Raw genomic sequence first — 21,683 nt, forward strand, 5'->3', positions numbered from 1 at the left:
ATTCACGGATCCCGTGTTCCAGAGCTTAGGAAGCAGATTATTGGCGGAGATACCCAGTCGGGGTGTCTGGATTCCGTCACAGAGATCATCCTCAAAAGTCCCAGAATGAAACTCAACACTAAAAAAGACGCCGGGCACTGCGAATCACGGCTGTGATTGCCTTTTTTAGTAACCCTTCAGTGCCTGCCTGACAACAAAACGCTTAGTGAAATCCACCATCCCACCAACTTAAACCAGAAATCAAGGCCTGCAAGCTTACAATCCACCGCTGATGCTGAAACACCCTGTGTAAAATTACAGCTGATAAAGTAAAGCACCTAGGAGGAAAAATCCATAGCAGGGTCCAGGGTCCACCCCCCCCCCCCACCTTATCCAACAACGAACACCATTCTCTCCAATTGGTGGCATAAGCCACCCATGTCACAGCACTCAGTGACTACTGAATCAATCTAGCGGCGGCGACTCCAATGCGATCTTTCCACTGCTGCCGCGGACAAGGCCTCCCATGTTGCTCTGCTTCCAGCGCAAACACACGAAACTCGTCTCACTGGAAATGAGACAAAACATCTGCCACTTTGTTGCAACTACTAGGAATGTGCACTGCATAAACAAACACATTTATTCTTAAACAAAGCAAAAGTAGATGGCGCAAATGCCGCACAATCAGTGGGGAAGAGGCCGAGATATTATTGTTCGCTGACACCACACCCATATTATCACAATGAAAACTTTTTGTTCATAAAGGCTGCCCCCAAAGTTCTACCACCACTACAATGGGAAACAATTCCAAAAGCATCAGGTTTTGTCGAAATCCTGCCTTGCCCCAGTCTTCTGGCCAAGGCTCAGGACTCCCATGACCCTGAAAATACGCACCATATCCTGTGGAAACCGCTGCATCTGTAAACAGGACTAAATCCCTGTTGCTAATAGGACCTTCCATCCACAAGGAGCAGCCATTATAGGACTCTAAAAAGATATCCCATGTCTGAAAATCAGCCCTAAGCTCCCTGGTCAGCCTCACCGAGTGCCTTTGGGCCCTAATTCTGGACGTTGCTGCAGCCAACCGGCGATAAAAAATCCGTCCTATAGGTATATTCCTACAAGCGAAATTTACCTTACCAAGCAATGACTGCAACTCCCACAATTTGATCCTGAGACGTCCATAAGCATTCCTGACCTCCGTCCTCTTGTCCATCGGTAATCTGCATTCCATGGCTAGTGAATCTATAGTAATACCAAGGAAAACCAATTTCGTTACCGGCCTTCAGTCTTGTCGTGAGCCAATGAGACACTAAAGCAGTCCGCAATGTGCTGCAATGTTCCCAGGAGAACCGCATGATTGAGTTAACGCCCAACACTTCCCAGACCACCCACTCGAAGAAAGAACTAAACGTTTTGAACAAGGCACATGATATAGAACAGCCCATCGGCAAGCAGCGATCCACAAAAAAGGAACCCTGCCAACGGCACCGTAAAAATGTAAACTTTAGGGATGGACAGGAAGCAAGCGAAATGCAGCCTCTATATCCGCTTTCGCCAGCAGCGCACCTTTGCCATACTTACAAACCCAAGAAAAGGCCGCATCAAATGATGTATAGGTAACCGCACATGCCCGCTGGTCAATACCACCATTTACTGAGCCTTCCTTTGGATACGAAAGACTGTAAAATAGGCAAAATTTTCCTGGTTCCTTCTTGGGGACCATCCCCAATGGTGACATCATGGGCCCCAGGAGTGTGGGAGAAGAAAAAGGTCCATTCATGCCGCCCAGAGCTACTTCCTTAGATAGTTTCTCTGAAACCACTTCCGGGTGAAGGAACGCAGAACGCAAGTTTGAAGATAAAGACGGAATCGTACATAAACTGCACAGAATGCGGAAACCCTCCCGAAAACCTGACTCGAGACAGCCACCTGCCGCCCGATCTGGGTACCTATTTCGAAAAGGGGCCATCTTTTCCACCCCCAGTGGAGTCTTGCTTGCTTAAAGCAATGTGGGAGGGAATGGTTGCCGCCACATCCCGAACACTTGTGTTTAAAACGACAGGAACTGACGAACCGACATGTTCCGTCGTTGAACTGCCAACAGACCCCCTTGAAAAAACTGATTTCCAGCCCTGAGTCATCAACGTCATCCAAAGGCTGATATCTTTGTGATCCCAGCGGATGGATAGCCTGACTGCTTTACGCTGACGAAACTGTTCGTTGTAATGCAACCACGCCACCCCACCATACACTTTGTGAGCCTCCCCAATAGCATCTAGATAACAAAAAAGAGCAGAATACTCATCAGGTGCCTTCTCCCCAATGACACTCGCCAGAATCACAAAAGCTTGCAACCAATTGGCAAATGTACGAGGGATAAGGCGGTACCTCCTTTTTTTCTCATCCTCTTTCTTGCTCATAACAAAGTCACAGTTCTGCATACACAAGTTTTACTTTTGCATTGTATGTTTTTTTTCGAATAATTTGTTATTCATGTACAGTATTAATATTCGTTATAATTAATCAATTTGTTTTATTGTTTGATTATTTCATTTTCGGTTAATTAGTTATTTATTCGTGATAACGATTTGTAATTCGGAAAGTCGTTTGTTTCTTTAATCCATTAACACACACACAATGACAATATCTCTTCTGCTGCTTTTAAAAAATCATCTCCTCTGCTTAAATACAATAAAATCCTTCTCACTCAGTTCTCAGGAATGCACTTTGCCAGTAATCCAACCTCCAGCACAAAATTAATCAGCTGGTTGGACTGTAAGATTTACTCCGAGTCGACCTGCTGTTTCTTTAGACCTCTAACGAATTAACAAATCATGCCGAATTCATTTGTTATTTTCGTTATAATTTCTTTCGTATTAGTTGGAATTTGTTATATTTTGCATTATTATATGCAAAATTCGGCCAAATTTAATTTTTTTTTGTGTAATCAGCGTTTATTTCGTTTTCAAACAAATAGAAATAATACAGTAAAGAAGATAAACAGGATATGGCACGTTATCACATAATGACATTAGAAAGGAGCAAAGGAAACAAATCAAAATAAAAATAAAGTGGAGCCAAAAATGAAAGAAACAAAGAGTACTCCATATGATCTTGTCTTAGCTGACCACTACCACGTTATCATCCTAAACTATATACTTTATACTATATATAGTATATATGACTATATAGTTGTATGAGACTGTAGCAACATCAATTCCCATTTGCAACCGTCCCTGGGAATTTACCACAGTAGGCCCCCCCCACCGAAGGCCACGTTTGTATGGGTGTAAATAGTTTATCTCAGGACACTGGTCCCTTGACTCCTCAATGTCCTATTCAAGTGTGTTGAAAGTCTCCAAGTCTTGATTCAAAGGGTCAGTCCTTCAGCTGACCAGACCCATGGGTGAAGAAAGAGATAGATTAAACTTAACATAAACTACTACGGGCCTCAATAACACTGTGAATGTGACCTCACATCTATTAATTGGCAGTGAGGTCATTCAGTTATCACCAAGTGCAGTGCTTTGCTCAGCCATCTGTCAGATCCTGTGTTTCCCTCCCAGACCATGCACCTTCCCTCCACAGTAAGTATCGTTTGTTTTCAAGATGACGGGGATTCGTTGGACCCAGTCATTTCCAGAGAGTGAAACATCCACCCAGACCATATACCCAAGAATTGTTGTTCTCTGTTCTGATTCTTTTATACCCATCTCTCCACCTCCACTCCCTATCTGCTGCAGGGATCTACTGAGCCCCTGCCAAATTGCTACCCTCTATGGTTTTTTGCAGAGATACCCACAATTTGTTGGTGTAATTATGATGCCAATTAAGAATGCATACCAGGGCCATTATTTTGTAATAGATGTTGACATTAATTTTTACCACATTAATATGTCCCAACCAGGCAAGAGCTATATTCCCCCACCTCTAAGGTCGCCCTCTATGAACCACAGGAGTTGACCATAATTATCAGAGTATAGAAAATGTAAGTCAGGAGATATACTGGTACCCAAATATGGGAGAGTCTGTGTTTGCCACTTAAATTAAAAACTTTTCTAGGTCATTAGGTCTGGGTGGATTGCCACCGGTAGAATGTCGGATTTGTTGTAATTCACCCGGAAATTAGATAGGTGGCCATACCTCTGCAATTCAGATACCAGTATAGGTAGGGTGGTATAAGGTTGGGTAATATAGAAGAGTATGTCATCCGCATGCGCCAATAATTTATGTTCAGTTGTGCCCACACGGACACCCTGTAAATCAGCATTACGCCTAATCTTGCACAGTATGGATTCCAAAACCAGTGTAAATAGTAAGGGGGAAAGGGGGAAACCCTGTCTAGTACTGTTGCATATGGTAAATGGGGAGGAAAGGGTCCTATTCACTTTAACCCTAGCCTCTGGTCGATTATACAATGCCAAAATCCATCCCAGTATTTTCTGTCCAAGGCCCAGCCTTGACAGGGTTTTTCTACAGGTACAACCAGTCCACCATATGCCTTCTCAGCGTCGGTTGACAAGATAAAGGCAGGTGATTGAGCTGGACCCTGACGCAGCCAGTGCAGGATATGGATAGCCCTGACCGTGTTGTTCCGGGCCTCCCTTCCAAGAATAAACCCAGTCTGGTCTAGGTGAATTATGGATGCTAATGAGTTTTGTAATCTTAAAGCGATGTTCCGGCCACAAAATCGACATAGTCGATTTTGGGCCATCCGCCTGCTATAGCTCACCTGAAAAAGAAATGGGTAGTTACGATTTTTATTTTTTTTACTTACCTTGTAATTGCAGAAAAATATACTCACCTTTCTTCCACTTTCTCCCTCGGCAGCCGCTGCCCGCGCCGTCACTTCCGTTTTGCAATGATTCCTGGGAGCTGAACGTCATCGCTCCCAGGAATCAATGCGCCTGCACCGGCCCCGACGTCAGTTCCGGTGTAGGCGCGTCATACCTTGCTAAACAGCTTCTGGGCATGCCCAGAAGCTGTGCAGGGATGACGCTGCAGACCCGGAAATGACGGCGGGGCCAGCGCAGTGCATCGTGGGACCGAAGAGGACGCAGAAGAGGATCGCGCTGGCTTCAAGCTGCCCACACCTGAGATGGCAGTGCTGGAGAAGAAATTTTAAAAGTAAGTATTTCTTCTAAAAGGTAAGTGCGAACCGGGACAGATCAGAGGCTATCCATTGTCGAATGTACTAGCCCTGACTGTCCCAGGGCTATGTTCATTTACATTTTTTTTCTGTGGCCGGAACTCCACTTTAAGGCCAGAATTTTTGAAAAAAAAGTTTGTGTCGGAATTTAATAGTGATATGGGGCCGTAATTATGGCATATTTTAGGGTCCTTCCCCAGTTTGGGTAAGACAACGATATGTGCCAGTAGGGCTTATTTAGGGAAAGGATTTGAGATACTGGTAGCATTTTTGTTGAAAATGTATACTTTATTTGCATAAGAATATGCAAAAAAACAATACTTGGTCGGGGTACATTCTACCCTGTACTGCGATGCAGCACATAAATACATTACATAACAATACATTGCCAATCATACATATAAATACATTCACTCTGCGGTATGATGCCTAATGTGTTGTGCGGAGTAAGGATACCCCGAACCATCACATCATGCATGACACCGCTTTACCCCGAAAGCAAGTACAGTACTATATACGTTTTACTAAACATTGCATGCATCGTTCCAAACAAGATTACAGTTCAATAAGCAACAGGTGTGATGGGGGGGGGGGGGTGTAGGAATGGGGGGGTTAGGGGAGGGAATAATGAGATCACAAGCCCGAAGCTTTATTGAATGGACAAAGACACACAAGGGAGAGTGGGGGAAGGGGAAATCTTCAGACTTCTTCTTCCTCCATGAGATCCATCAAGTTATAGTCTCTGAGCAGACTGTGAACCAGTCTGTGACAGTCCTCAATGGGCCACTCTCCCACCAGTGAATAAGGCGCTTTCTAGCGCACCATAAAAGCATCCTTAAAGCAGCACAACACCCGCCAGGCGTTGTCAATGTCCTTCAGGGAAAAAGTTCTACAAAAAAGTCCGTTCAGCACACCAAAGTATGTGATGGCAGTCTGTGGGACAAAGTCTCTGAGTTCAGGTTCCAAGGCCCTCAACAGGCTCTGTGCAAAAGGGCACTCCCAGAAAACGTGCAAAGCAGTCCCCTCCTGAATGATGCTAAAAGGGCAGTGCACAGGTTTCTGGCATGCATAAATGTCCTGAGCGGCAACCCCCCTGGATTGCCATCCATGCTAGATCTTTGTGCCTGTTGGTGAGTCCCTTTGAAGAGACATTCCTCCAGATCACTTTGCAAGTGGCTGAAGGGAGGCCTGGAACAGTCTCCCCAGTGTCCATTGCTCTGATCAACTTGAGATACTGATAGCATTAGGGTATGCACAAAGAGGATGCAGTAAAATATAAGATCATTTCTTATAGTAGGCGTTGGAAAACCCATACGGGCCAGGGTTTTTTCTGTTGGGGAGAGCAGCAATAACAGAGGCTATTTCCATAGTAGTAATCGGGCATTCTAAGTCTTGTACATACTCGCTTGGTAATGTTAAAAAATCTATGTCCTGTAGGTACTCCTGGCTCAAGGTACGTTTGCTTTGAGGTGTTTGGGATCCGGTAAGGGGATTGATATTGTATAAGAACTGATAATAGTTTTGGAATTCTGTTGTGATATGAGAGGTGTCCGCAACAGATTCATCACGAACCATCAGCTTGTGCACATGACATAAACTTTGTTTCTTTCTAAGGGCCCGTGCTAAGAGGCGTCCACATTTATTTCCAAACTCTTAGAATCTATGGGCATATAACCGGACTGTATTTCCTGCCCTGCGTTCCAAACATTTGGCTGATCAGCACTCCCCAAATCACCGCCGAAGGTGGTACTGATTCACATAGAGAAGGTCCAGCTTGGAGTATCAGTTATTGCCCTCCAACTATCCACCAGATACAGTGAGCCTACTAACTTCCAGAAGTGCTTCCTGGTTTTGAAGGAGAACACTGATCTGCCAGATGAAGTATCCATCTGGGGATCCAGGGGTAAATTAAAACCCCCACCCAAAATCAAAAGGCCCTCTGTAAACTCAGACAATTTTCGCAACATTGTGGATAGGAAACTGACAGTATGCGTGTTTGGAGCATAAACGTTTGCAACAGTTACACACTGATCAGTAATAGTACACTTTACAAATAGGAACCTGCCCTCAGGATCCCGATTGTTTGTGAGTAGCTGATTTTAATTTTTCATTTAATAAACTCGCTGAGGATAATGCGCTAGGCTGGTGCGCCCTTTTCTTTGCTTTGTATTTTCAGTGTTTGGTCGACCGCCCTGGTCGTAAGGGGCAGCAAAGCCTAGCCATCATGGATGCCTATTATCAGCACGAGTCCCGGGATTGAAGCAGCCTGAGGACCAGGTTCCGAGCGCAGGAAAGGGGGTGCTGTATAGCACTTATCTTTTTTGGAACCTCAGGATCCATGACCTGTTCCACTAGGACAAAAGGGCAGTTTTTATGTAAAGCTACCGCTACCCCTCTGGCTTTAGGAATCGGGGAGGGACACAGGTACCACTGTGCAAACATCATGTGAGGTAGATTGGGCATGGAGCCTGCAGTGAATTGTGTCTCCTGCAACATCACAATATGTGAGTTAATGTGAAAGAGCTCCTGCCATACCTTCCCACGTTTGTTAGGAGAACATAGTCCCCTGATATTATAGGAAAGTACGTTTAAATCAGACATGATTCCGATGTGATACTCACGTGGCCATCATGTAGCAGGATGTGATATCCAGGAGACCCCCCCAGGCGACCTATAATTGGGATCATAACGATGGCTAAGCACTGTGTACAACGCGTAAAAAGCCTAGGCACAAAGAGACCACTATGAAACAACACATAAAATAAACTTTGAAAAAAAAAACAATCAGTCTTGTGCCCAACCAGCACATATCAAAGACAGTAGAGGGTTTGCTGGAGGACATCCCGTCCGGGATGGCGTCCATGAACTCGTGTAAACCATGGTTCGCATATCTGTCCCCACCCGGAAGTGGACGGAGCATGGGGATAGAGGAGTTGGAGAGAAGCATGAAGCCCGGGCCCATCCATTATGTATGCCAAAGACTGCGGATGATGGCCCAACGCCATCTTGGGGCCCTCCATGTTCGTGCTGAGGCTGCTGGAAAAATAGGAATACAGTACTTCCGATCGGTTCACAGCGGTTCTGTTCGGCTGGGAGGAAGTTCAGCGGTGGCTGGGCATGCTATAGAAGCTGTGTGACGGCAGTGTCCCTGGTTTATAGCGATGAAAGCCCAGGTGGATACAGGAGTTCACTGAGGATCCTCACGCTAGCATGTCCAAGCCACGCCCCCCCAAATTTAAATTTGTTAGGAGACTAATTGCACATGCCTAATGACAAATCCTTTGCAGCCCATGGTAAGAGCCAACAGTACAGAAATTATACAAAGCTACAGGAGTAACATAAGCTTTAACCGCTTCACGACTGCCCGCCACAGTTATACTGTGGCAGGCAGCCGCTCCTGCGTGAACCGCCATAACTGTACGTTGGTCAAGAGCAGGAGGCTAGGGGGCGAGCACGTGCCACCACCGGTGCGCTCCCGTCCCCGCTCGTCAGTGGGGACTCCAATGCAGCGGCCAGGAGGCTCCGATTGCCGCCTGACACCCGTAATCGTTCCCCGCTGAGAGAGAAGAACGGTCAGCTATTGTAAACACAGCTGACCGTTCTTCTCCCTGAAATAATTATGGAGCTCCTGTGATCCTTCTATATAGGAACACAGGTCTCTATGGTCATTTCACAAGCCACGTCCCCCCCACAGTTAGAATCACTCCCCTAGGCACACATTTAATCCCTTGATCACCCACAATGTTAACCCCTTCCCTGCCAGTGTCATTATTACAGTAACATATGCTTTAGCACTGATTACTGTAGTAATGGCACTGGTCCCCCCAAAACTGTCAAAAATGTCAGTCAGGGGTCCGATCTGTCCGCCGCAATGTCGCAGTCCCGAAAAAAATCGCAGATCGTGCCATTACTAAAAAAAAAAAAACAATAAAAATGACATAAATCTTTCCCGTAGTCAGTAGACGCAATAACTTTTGAGCAAACCAATCAAAATACGCTTATTGCGATTTTTTTTTTACCAAAAATATGTAGCAGAAAACAAATTGGCCTAAAATGTTAAAAAATTTAGATTTTTTTTTTCCCCAAAAAATTTTTGACTTTTAAATTTTTTTTTTGGGAATGTTATATAGCAGAATGTGAAAAAAATGGATTTGTTTTCAGAATTGTCGCCCTTTTTTGTGTATAGCGAAAAATAAAAATCACACAGGTGATCAAATACCACCAAAAGAAAGCTCTATGTGTGGGGAAAAAAAGGGACATAAATTTTGTTTGGGTACATCGTCACACGACTGCCCAATTGTTAGTTAAAGTCACGCAGTGCCAAGTTGAAAAAAATAGTGGCCTGGTCATTAAGGGGGCAAATCCTTCTGGTCTTAAAGGGGTTAATACTCATTGGAGTTGCATGATAGAGGCGGGTGGGGCTTTTTTGGCTGCGTTATTAGGTTCAGCTGTGTGATCCTAAAGTTAAGCTCCGATCAGATTAAAAGGGAGACAAAATGAATGCAGCTCTGTATTAATTAATAAATCAATACATTTATTTTTGCAAACACAACTAGTGAAAGTACCTCAATGTAACTTGATATCAGCCTTTTGCAATACCCTACACAGCAGAGCTCAGACTCTGAGAGGGAGGGGCAGGACTGGAAGACTATTGGGTGTGTTGCATGTGAAGGAGCTAACAAATAGCAATCTGATAGAGAGAACTGTGTCATTAGGTAAATGACCTCAGTCTTCTTGCTGCTCTTTTATTGTCCAGTCAAGCAGATTGGCTGGGGAAATGACAAAACTGTATTTCTTAGCTGTACCAGCTGTGAATGTCGGGTGGCATCGGCAAGTTCAATAGAAACCGGCCGACATTCGGCCCATGTGTACTTCTGTCGAAGGGGCATGACCGAAAAAGGTCTGCCGACCAGCTCCTGATCAGCACTCTCAGCCAATGGCTGAGCGCACTGCCTGAAATGTTCTGGCAGGGAGGCAGCGCCCCCTGTCAGAACGCGATAGCACAGCAGGGGAGATCGCTGTATTAACAAAAGATTGTTAGTACAGCGGCTCCGAAGAGGGCTATAAGGTTTTTTCATTCATCCCTCTGGGTCGAACGAAAAAAAAAACTAGTAGTGTGTACAAGCCTTTAAACATCTGGGATTAAAGGAAATAAGACAATGAATGCCTTGATTAACTATATTAATATGTGGATGGAAATAAAAGATAGTATTGTTCTTGCAGTAGGACAAGTTTAAAGCATTTTAATTCCATCGGCAAATAATCTTCATATTTCCAACAGGTAAACAAAGACAGACATGGGGTTCCAATGTAAAATGTGAAAAGCCTTTTTGAACTCAAGCTTTATGACAGGCAAAGGCTTATGTGAGCTTGATATGAACAAATCAATAACTCTGCTTCTGCTTCTTATGCTGTCTTGATTTATTTTCCAACCCTAGAGAAATTAAAGCTGGAATCTCACAGGGATGGACAACCTGGCCACTTTTCATTTCTCCAGCCTTTGGTAGTTAATGTAGAATTATCTTTCCAAATCTTAGTGTAGTCAGGTCGAAGACTTTACTGCTTAGTTGTCTTAGATTATTGCACATCCTGCTTTTTGGAATTATAAAGCCGTTTGTGTCACAGATAAAACCATTGTTCAGAAGAAAAAAATCTCTATTTTTTAAAATACATTATTATTAGCTTACCAAATGCATTTACTGCTGCAGAAGCATCTGCTCAGCTGAAGGAAAGCTATATTGGTTTTGGGTCAATATTAACATTATATGTATAGGTCAATTTTATTATTTTTACTGAAAAAGTTTATTCACTTTAGTTTGTTGCTTTATAACTATTTTTTACGGTAAGTTTACAATATTTGTTTTTCAAACAAACATTTAATAATTTAATACATGACAAAGGATTCTCAGATTAAAATCAGGGCTAGGCTAGAGATAGAGAGCGATTTAGAACACTGGGGTGGATTTACTAAACCTGGAGTGTGCAAAATCTGGTGCAGCTCTACATAGAAACCAACCAGCTTCCAAGTTTTATTTTTGCAGCTTAATTGAACAAGTTGAAATAAGGAGCTGATTGGCTACCATGCACAGCTGCACCAGATTCTGAGTTCACCAGTTTTAGTAAGTCCCCCCCCACTGTGCTGTAGTGCTCTCTGTGCTCCCAGTGGACTTCAGCTGAATTGGTTATCACTACCTAACCTCCATCCACCAGAGGGAGCTGACGAGCAGAAGGAGCTCAAGAGACTTGATAGTTGGCAGCATTGAATCATGGGAGATGACGTTCAGAAAATAAACATTACTATGGCAGTTAATGGACTATAGGACTACAATGAAATCCGGGTATAAAGAGAGAAAAAGAGATAGGGTCCTTTCACACGGCCGCTCCGTGTGAAAGGTCCGCTGCGGGACTTTTTTTTTTTTTTTTTCCACGGAGCGGATGACATTTCTGTCATCCGCTCTGTGTGCCCGCATATCATCCTATCCGTTTGCGGATGATATGCGGACATAATGTAAGTATATGGCACTGCGGATGTCAGCGGATGACACCGCTGACATCCGATTTTCCTTCCTTTCCGTTTTTTACACGGAAGAAAAAATGGGGTTCTGTTCCATTCGTATAAATGGAACAGAACTGAAAGGAGGAAAATCGGATGTCAGCGGATGGTATTCCGCTGACATCCGCAGTGCCATTCACTTACATTATGTCCGCAAATCATCCGCAAACGGATAGAATGATTTGAAATGTAAAGATGAAATCAGGGCGGCTAAAATAGAACACGAGAGACATATAGCAGAGGAGAGTAAAAAGAACCCCAAGAAGTTCTTTAAGTATATAAACAGTAAGAAAGCGAGGCCAGAACACATTGGCCCCATAAAAGATGATAAAGGAAAAATGGCCACTGAGGACAGAGAAAAGGCGGAAGTGTTAAATAATTTCTTTTCTTCAGTCTTCACAAAGGAATCGGGGGTCTACACGAACCCAGCTTGTAAGGCCGAACTAAATAATACACCTCAGGAAGTGCCGCCATGGCTAACAGAAGATAGACTTAGAGCTAAACTAGAGAAGCTTAACATAAATAAATCACCCGGGACCGGATGACTTGCACCCGAGGGTTCTTAAAGAGCTCAGCCAGGTGATTGCCAGACCATTATTCTTGATCTTTAAGGATAGTTTACAGACTGGTATGGTGCCAGCTGATTGGAAAAAAGCCAACGTGGTACCAATATTTAAAAAGGGGCCGAGATATATCCCGGGTAACTATAGGCCGATCAGCCTAACATCTGTAGTCTGCAAAATATTGGAGGGGATGTTAAGGGACCACATACAAGACTTTAGTAATGAAAACGGTATTATAAGTATTAATCAGCACGGATTCATGAAAAATCGTTCGTGCCAAACCAATCTATTAACCTTCTATGATGAAGTGAGCTGCCACCTAGATAAAGGTAAGCCTGTGGATGTGGTGTATCTGGACTTTGCAAAGGCCTTCGACACCGTTCCCCACAAACGATTACTGTACAAACTAAGGAAGATAGGTATGGACCATAAGGTGAGTACCTGGATAGAGAACTGGCTCCAGGGGAGAGTACAGAGGGTGGTGATTAATGGGGAGTACTCGGATTGGGCGGGTGTGGAAAGTGGGGTCCCCCAGGGTTCTGTCCTGGGACCAATCCTGTTTAATTTATTCATAAATGATCTAGAGGAGGGGATATCTAGTACAATCTCAGTATTTGCGGATGATACTAAATTAGGCATGCCAATATCTTCTATGCAGGATGTGGAAACCTTGCAAGCGGACCTGAACAAAATAACGGAGTGGGCAACTACATGGCAGATGAGATTTAATGTTGAAAAATGTAAAGTAATGCACTTGGGGGCCAGAAACCAGAAAGCAAGCTACTCGCTAGGGGGGGAACCTCTGGGTGAGTCTAGGATGGAAAAGGACTTAGGGGTACTGGTAGACAACAGGCTTGGCAGTGGCATGCAATGCCAGGCCGCAGCAAGCAAAGCCAACAGAATACTGGGATGTATAAAAAAGGGGATTCACTCCAGAAATAAAGAGATTATTCTCCCGCTCCACAAGACTCTGGTCCGGCCACATCTGGAGTATGCTGTCCAGTTCTGGGCACCGGTCCTCAGAAAGGATGTGCTGGAACTGGAGAAAGTCCAGAGAAGGGCAACAAAAATAATTAGGGGGATGGAGGACATCAGCTATGAGGAAAGACTACAAGCCCTGAACTTATTCTCTCTGGAGAAGAGACGATTGAGGGGGGATATGATATCAATGTACAAATACTGTACTGGCGACCCGAGCATAAGGAACAAACTATTCAGAGAAAGGAGATACAATAAGACACGTGGCCACTCACTAAAACTAGAGGAAAGGCGGTTTAACCTTAAAGTGCGTAAGGGGTTCTTCACTGTAAGAGCGGTAAGGATGTGGAATTCTCTTCCACAAGCAGTCGTATCAGCAGGGAGCATTGATAGTTTCAAAAAACTATTAGATGGACACCTTAAAGACCACAACATACAGGGGTATACAATGTACGGCTAAAAGCAAACACACACACATCATAGGTTGAACTGGATGGACTCATGTCTTTTTTCAACCTCACTAACTATGTAACTATGTAATTTGCGGACACACGGAGCGGCCGTGTGAAAGGACCCAAAGAGTGCGCCGTATTTTTACAGGCTGAATATCAAGGGATTTCTCTATGCAGCGAGGAGACCAAGGTGTGCACATAGCTGCTCCTGTGTGCCCACCAACCTGCTACAAGCCAGTGGCAGTGTGCGGACGACTGTAGTCACTCTAGGAAAATCCAGATATGAGCTGTTATTAATATTATTGTAAATGAATGGTGAAAAGGCCACGCATCTACGTCCTAATTCAGTTCACATTGGCATCATCACAAATACTAGATAGATAGACAGACAGACAGACAGACAGACAGACAGACAGACAGACACTGGAGAGATGAAGGGACTTTATATATGCCAGTGAAAACCACTCTCAAACATTGCTCGAGGAAACATATAATCAGATCGGGGGAACTTCCCTCTTTGTTATATACAAGTAAACACACATAGTGCCTTGAAGTGCCATTGGTCCTACAGCATCCACACTTTCTTTGTGACTAATTTTTCCATCACTGGGGTGGCCCACACAGAGGCGGCTCTAGGCTTTGAGAGGCCTAAGGCAAAACTTGGACATGAGGCCCCACTCACGCTCCATAATGGGAAAAATAATTAAAGCGACAAAAATTAACTGTATAAATTGCATATATTAAGAGCCTCAACCTTTGTACTATGAATTCACAGTTTCTAGAATTTTCCTCTAACCAATTCTTCTTTAATCAAAGATCAATAAACATTGGTTATGTGTGTGTGTATATATATATATATATATATATATATATATATATATGTCTGCTCTTACATCACAGTCCTCAGCATTTCCCTATAGGTCATGAGTCCCTCCTTACATCAGAGTTCAGTGTCCCCCCCTTACATAAGATTTCTCCTTTAAATCAGATTTCCCCCAGCATTCAATTCAATGCTGGAGACTCTGATGTAAGGAGAGTTCTGGGAACCCTGATTTGAGGGGTAAAGCTGGGGACTCTGGTGTAAAAGGGAACTCTGTGGTCACCAAAGCTCCCCCTTGCATCAGAGTTTCCAGAGACCCCCTTGCACTTCCCTTCCTCAGTCCGCCACAGTCTAGGGCATGACAAGTCCCACTGCAGAAGGCTGCCATAGAGTCCCCACAGAGGGCACTGTAAATTCCAGTATAGTGCACTGCCATTCCTCCCTGAGGAATGGAAGCCTGCTATGCTTGGACTTGTACTGCTCTCTGTAGGGGACTGAGGAACTACTGCCTGCTATTCCAAGACTTGTAATGCCCTCTGTGGGGACTAAGGCATGGCAGCCTGCTATTCTGGAACTTGTAGTGCCCTCTGTGAGGGACTGAGGATTCCTCAGTCCTCCACATTTTAGGGAACTATAAGTCCCAGCATAGTGGGCTATCATTCCTCAGTCCCTCACAGCTGGGGGGAAAAACAACAGAGTTAAACATCTAAAGGACAACTCCAACCAAAACTACCAATAATGTAGAGAGTCCATATGCTATATAATGTCACAGCACCACTACCCCTCACCTTCCACCTTGGGTGCTGTCATTGTGTAGGGCAAAGGGCTCCAGCTCCACCATGTTTGGCTTTGATGTCAGATATGCAGGACTGGCTCAGCTCCACTCTCTTCCCTGGAAACTGACTCTGGCATTACGGGGGGCCTCTCCTCCTCCCCCAGCCACCCAGAGACCCTCTCCTTCTCCCCCAGCCACCCAGAGACCCTCTCCTTCTCCCCCAGCCACCCAGGGGCCCTCTCCTTCTTCCCCAGCCACCCAGGGCCCCTCTCATTTTCCTCCAGCCACCCAGGGCCCCTCTCCTTCTCCAGCCACCCAGGGGCCCTCTCCTTCTTCTCCAGCCACCCAGGGTCCCTTTCCTTCTCCTCCTCCAGCCACCCACCCAGGGTCTCTCTCCTTCTCCTCCTCCAGCCACCCAGGGTCCCTCTCCTTCTCCCCCAGCCACCCAGGGGCCCTCTCCTTCTTCCCCAGCCACCCTGGGGCCCCTCTCATTTTCCTCCAGCCACCCAGGGCCCCTCTCCTTCTCCAGCCATCCAGGGGCCCTCTCCTTCTTCTCCAGCCACCCAGGGTCCCTTTCCTTCTCCTCCTCCAGCCACCCACCCAGGGTCTCTCTCCTTCTCCTCCTCCAGCCACCCAGTGTCCCTCTCCTTCTCCCCCAGCCACCCAGGGGCCCTCTCCTTCTACCCCAGCCACCCAGGGGCCCTCTCCTTCTCCCCCAGCCACCCAGGGACCATCTCCTTCTCCCCCAGCCACCCAAGGGCCATCTCCTTCTCCCCCAGCCACCCAAGGGCAATCTCCTTCTCCCCCAGCCACCCAAGGGCAATCTCCTTCTCCCCCAGCCACCCAGCGGCCATCTCCTTCTCCCCCAGCCACCCAGGAGCCCTCTCCTTCTCCCCCAGCCACCCAGGGGCCATCTCCTTCTCCCCCAGCCACCCAGAAGCCCTCTCCTCCTCCCTCAGCCCCCCAGGGGGCCCTCTTCTTCTCCCTCAGCCACCCAGGGGGCCCTCTTCTTCTCCCTCAGCCACCCAGGTGCCCTCTCCTTCTCCTTCAGCCACCCAGGGGCCCTTTCCTCTTCCCCTAGCCACCCAAGGGCCCTTTCCTCTTCCCCTAGCCACCCAGGGGCCCTCTCCTTTTCCCCTAGCCACCCAGGGGTCCTCTTCTTTTCTCCTAGCCACCCAGGGGCCCTCTCCTTTTCCCCTAGCCACCCAGGGGCCCTCTCCTTTTCCCCTACCCACCCAGGGGCCCTCTCCTTTTCCCCTAGCCACCCACGGGCCCTATCCTTTTCACCTAGCCACCCAGGGACCCTCTCCTTTTCCCCTAGCCACCCAGGGACCCTCTCCTTCTCTTCCAGCCACCCTCTCCTCCCCCAGCCACCCAGGGCCTTCTTCTTCTCTTCCTCCTCCACTAACCATTCTAAGACTCTTCCAACTTCCCTGGGGCTACTCACCCCCTTTGCATAGTAGACACCACAAATCTATGACCAGCCTGCAGAGTGACAGTCGGGGCCTGGTTACCTGTATGTTCCTGGCCCAGGGCAGAGCTCTCCTCCCAGAGCAACAACCGATGATAGCAGAGTGAGCTGACCGGGCAGTCACTTCCTACTGATGCAGGTACACGCCCACCGTTTCCTCCACATCTTAGGATTACATGATCAGACGGCCAATCCCCAGGCAGAGAAGGCGGGGTAAGTGTCAGCGGACAACAGACACCTGGCAGCCGCAGTGAAGGCACTGCAGCACACTGCTGCAACTTTTATATCCGAGGATTTAAAACAATCTTTTACTTGGGAGATTTCCCTGACTGCGCCGTTCTAAATTTTGGCGCTCCGCCACTGGCTGCCAGGCCCCTGTAGGTGCGAGGCCTTAGGCGACCGCCTAATTTGCCTAATTAGAGAGCCGCCTATGCCCACACATATCTAATAGTGGCATACCTGATGTGTATTTAACATTGGGTTTATATTACAACTTTTTTTGATGCGGGTTTATCCCATGGCCTGGCAGGCGCAACCATATGAGACAGTAGTTCCTTTTCATGGTATTAGTGGAATTTAATAAATACTTATTGTATTGCCCTCCTAGGTAGGTGCTACGTAGGTAAAATCATCTTATGCTCCTTCTGCTTATCAGGGGAGCCTGATCTATTAGGTTGCCTGTTGCATGTTCCCAGGTGTGATTCACTGGGTCTAAGGGAGTGTCCCCACTGCATCCAATAGGGGAGCCTGTTGGACAGTGGAGGAAACCTAGCCAATTACACATTGGCTTTTGTGAGAGTCCCAGGGGAGGGCACTCTTGCAGTGCATCCTAGGATTGCTCATAAAAGCCGGGGGGGGGGGGGTCATGTGTCTGCCTAGTGAACCAAGTGTGGAGCTGAGCTGTAGAGGATCCAGTGGAGCTGACAGTGGAGCTGCTGGCAGAGTCTTCCTGGAAAAACGGTGTCCGTGAGTACCAGGGGACTTACCAAAGGGCCTGCCCAGGAAGGGGGACCACTCCAGTTAAAGTCAGAGGATCAAGTGGCCAGCTCACACAGAGTGTCAGAGTAAATGGGGTGCCGTATAGAACCCTGAAGAGTAGGGACAAAGGGGGTGCCGAGTAGGGGTGAAGAGTGATTCCCAGTACAGTACAGTTAAGTTAATTCTTCTTTACTACAATGGCAAGGTGAAGCAGTGGCCTTGCCGCATCCAGTGTTAATCATAAGTCCCAGCAAATTGTGCATAGTTATTCAGTTGGGGTATCCCACTCATCCCTTCTCCTATCCCAGTTTTCCATTAAAACAACAAAAAACAAAACCCCTGGACTGAGCCAAGCACTTAGAATATGCTATATTGTCAAGTTGTTGCTATGGGTAACCCTGGGGAATCCTTAACCAGCAGCTTCCATAGGAGTAGTACTACATTATCCTTCTTATTGAGTTAGAGCCTTACATACAGAATTATCTATATAACATACATGGCCCTGAGGAAGCGGGGCTCATGTGAAACCCGTAGACCACCTGTGAATTAATTTATTAATTTACAAAACGAACAATCTCTGAACTGTTTACCTTTGCAAAAATGTTTTTTTAAATAGCGTTGCTTTTATTATATCATATATTAACATTTTGTAATTTTATACACTAATGTTTGAGAATAGTTCTCACTGACATATATAACGTCCGTTCATCTCTCCAAGCTTCTTCTATTATTAATATTACTTGCAGGAAATGTAAGATGTTACATACAGGCTAGACGATGCTTGTTTTAATCTCCTGTTTTCAACTCCTGTTTTTTAACTCGCCACTTGGTCAAATTTCCACTTTGTCAAAGGTCCAGCAAGCAAAGTGTGAGCAAACTCAATGTGAGCTATATAAAAAAGTATTTAGCTGATCTGTGAACAATTAACTACTAAAGCAGAGTTCCAGACATTTTTGTGTTTATTAAAAGCCAGCAGCTACAAATAGTATAGCTGCTGACTTTTAGGTTTCAGTGATGTGGCCCCCAAACCCTCGGTTCTCTCCCTCTCTTCTCCCTGGCCCCGCCATTACAAGCCTGGGCACCCGGCTGTGACAGCTTGCGGCTTCACAGCTCGTTGCGCACTGCGCATGCACGAGTCATGCTAGGCCTCCTAAATGGTCGGGCAATCTTCTAGGACCTGTGATGTGTCCCAGAAGATTGCAGGGAGGGAGGGGGAGAGGAGAACTTTTGCTCGGATCGCCTAGGCAGCCCGACCAGAAGTGGGAGCGGGTACCTGTCAAAACTAGGTACCTGCTCCCCCCAAAAAATTGCATGCCAAATGTGGCATAGGAGGGGGGAGGAACACTTAAAGCGGAACTTCCCCTTTTGGGTGGAGCTCTGCTTTAATTAGCAGACTGATGGAAGGAAAAAAACACTGTTAAAAAAGTTACAAAAAAAGTGTTTTAAAAGCTGCTTGCAAAGATCCCAAAGAAGAAGATAAAACTTGCACTTGCAACCACAAGCAATCACAAACAAGTCAAAAGCACCATTCCTGCTTTTTAGCTCACCACTTGGTCAAATTTCAACAGTGTCACTTTGTTAAATTTCCAGCAAGCAAAATATGAGTGTCATCCTATTATAAAACAAGGTGGCAAAGGAATTTGTGTGAATACCAGATCAGTGAATTGTTAGAAAATATTTATCAGCAATGTGCTAGTGAATCTAAAGATATATACTTCTAAGTCTCTTCATATCTAATATTTTAAGAAGAAATACCACAGATGCCTTTCAGCAGAGGTGGGGGACTCGAGTCACATGACTTGACTTAAGTCAGGCTTAAGTCACCAGTTTGAGGACTTGACACTTGCTTGACTAAAATTAATAAAAGACTCGATTTGACTTTGACTTGGTATTCATGACTTGAGACTTGACTTTGACTTGAGACATATGACTAGAAATGACTTTACTTTTTTAAGTTATTAAATATTTGCATTTTCTCAAGATGTGTTAAAGCAAAATGAATGTGCCTGTTATGTTTCTGACTCCACAGTCACTTAAAACACCTCGGTGTGTTCTGATTTTTAGGACACTGGCTGTTTAACAATGGAAATACTTAACATGTTTTTAGTGACTGTGGTGTTGAAACATGACCGGAGAAATGATTTTGAGCTGCTTGGGCATTCAAAGTATTTCTTGAATATGTCAAGAAAAAAAGCACTAAGCAGTTTTGTTAATGTTGAAAATAAAACAAAACCTTTCCTGGCCACTGACTTTTAACTGATTTAAAGATGAAAATTGGGGAAGATCAGTATTTTGACTTGATTTGTGACTTGACCAAAATAAATGACTTGACTTGACTTGCTTGACTTCTAGCAGGGACTCGACTTGTCTTGCTTGCTTTTCGCCACAGTAACTTGGGACTTGCTTGAGACTTGAAGGTTAAGACTTGAGACTTGCTTGTGACTTGCACATGTGTGACGTACTCCCATGTCTGCCTTTCAGTGTAGAGAAAACATGCATAGATATTGTCTAAATATATTGCTTAACACCCTATGCTCTGTCAATTTGAAAGATGTAAGCTCTGGGGCTGTCATCCTCATCTTTCATTACCCATTGGCGAGTCATTGACCCAGAACATGTATATCAAATCTTCTGATGCTTTACTGGCTGCATGTTTGTTGTGAGTCAGTAACTCACTGGGTAGTGAAGCAAGGAATACAAATAGCTCTGGGGCTTGCACTTTAAAAGTATATTATTCATTTCTCTCCTGGTGGTTTCCTGCTAATTCCTATCATCTGGCAGTCTGCAAAGCATTAACCTGCAGCTCTCTCTGACTTTTTTAAAGTGACCCTTTTCTTTGCCCATGCAGAGAGGATCACTTAACTCCCTCCCCAGCAGTACATACTCACCTTTGCTTGCTCCCATGTTGCCCAATTCCACCAGCAGAACAAGGGAAAGATATTGTGTAAGGTCCAAATCGATTTGCCATAGGTTGCACAGGGCTATAAAAGACTCCTTTCCTGACTCCATGTATTCCTGCAGGGAGCTGTCACTATAGCAATTGTCCAAATTTGGCCATGTGGCCATACTAGTGTTGCAGAGTGCGATCACTGGGTGCAGCGGAGTCCATTCAGATCAGACAGTGTGGAGTAAACAGGAACTGGCTTCTTTTATTGGAACATAATCACAGATATCAAAGATGTCACTTTCTCATTGTAATAAGAACACAGACAGGAAAAGGTAACCAACAAGTACAGTACAGTGTACAGGAAATGACAACACATCATAGAGAATGCATTGCATATCACTGAGCATTAGCGACATCTACTGTCCTATTTATGAACTGCAATAGACTAAGCTTAAAGTTGTTGTATCTCCAACACCCCTTCTCAACAGCTAAGGTTTAGTCTATTAAACCCATCTTCTTTGTAAGCCTTGAGTGTCTTTCAGCGGTCAGAGGCTTTGTAAGGATATCTGCTGTCATATCCTCGGTTGGGCAATAAAGTAACTCAAGAAGATCTTGCTCTTGAAGATCCCTAAGAAAGTGGAACTTCACATCAATGTGCTTGGTTCTTGAATTAATTCCTTCCATGCGCGCAAGTGCGAGGCATCCTTGATTGTCCTCATAGATTTCTGTTGGTCCCAACTGTGGTTGACCCAAATCTGTTAATAGCTGTCTCAGCCATATAACTTCTTGACTTGCCTGAGCTGCAGCAACGTATTCTGCTTCAGTAGACAACAATGAAACAGAGAGTTGCTTTTTATTAGTCCAACTGATGGCACCTCCTGACAGAAAAAATAAGTAGCCACTGGTAGATTTCCTGTCGCTGGTGTCTCCTGCCCAGTCAACATCCACATATCCTGTTAAGGTGCTTTCATCACTTGCTGGTAACTTTAGCTTGTAGTGCGAAGTCCCTTTAAGATAGCGAATGATTTGCTTTATAGCATTCCAGCCCTTTTGACTTGGCATTGAAACCTTTCTG

Source organism: Pelophylax lessonae (assembly GCF_965119305.1).
Source record: "Pelophylax lessonae genome assembly, chromosome: 3".
Taxonomy (NCBI): domain Eukaryota; kingdom Metazoa; phylum Chordata; class Amphibia; order Anura; family Ranidae; genus Pelophylax; species Pelophylax lessonae.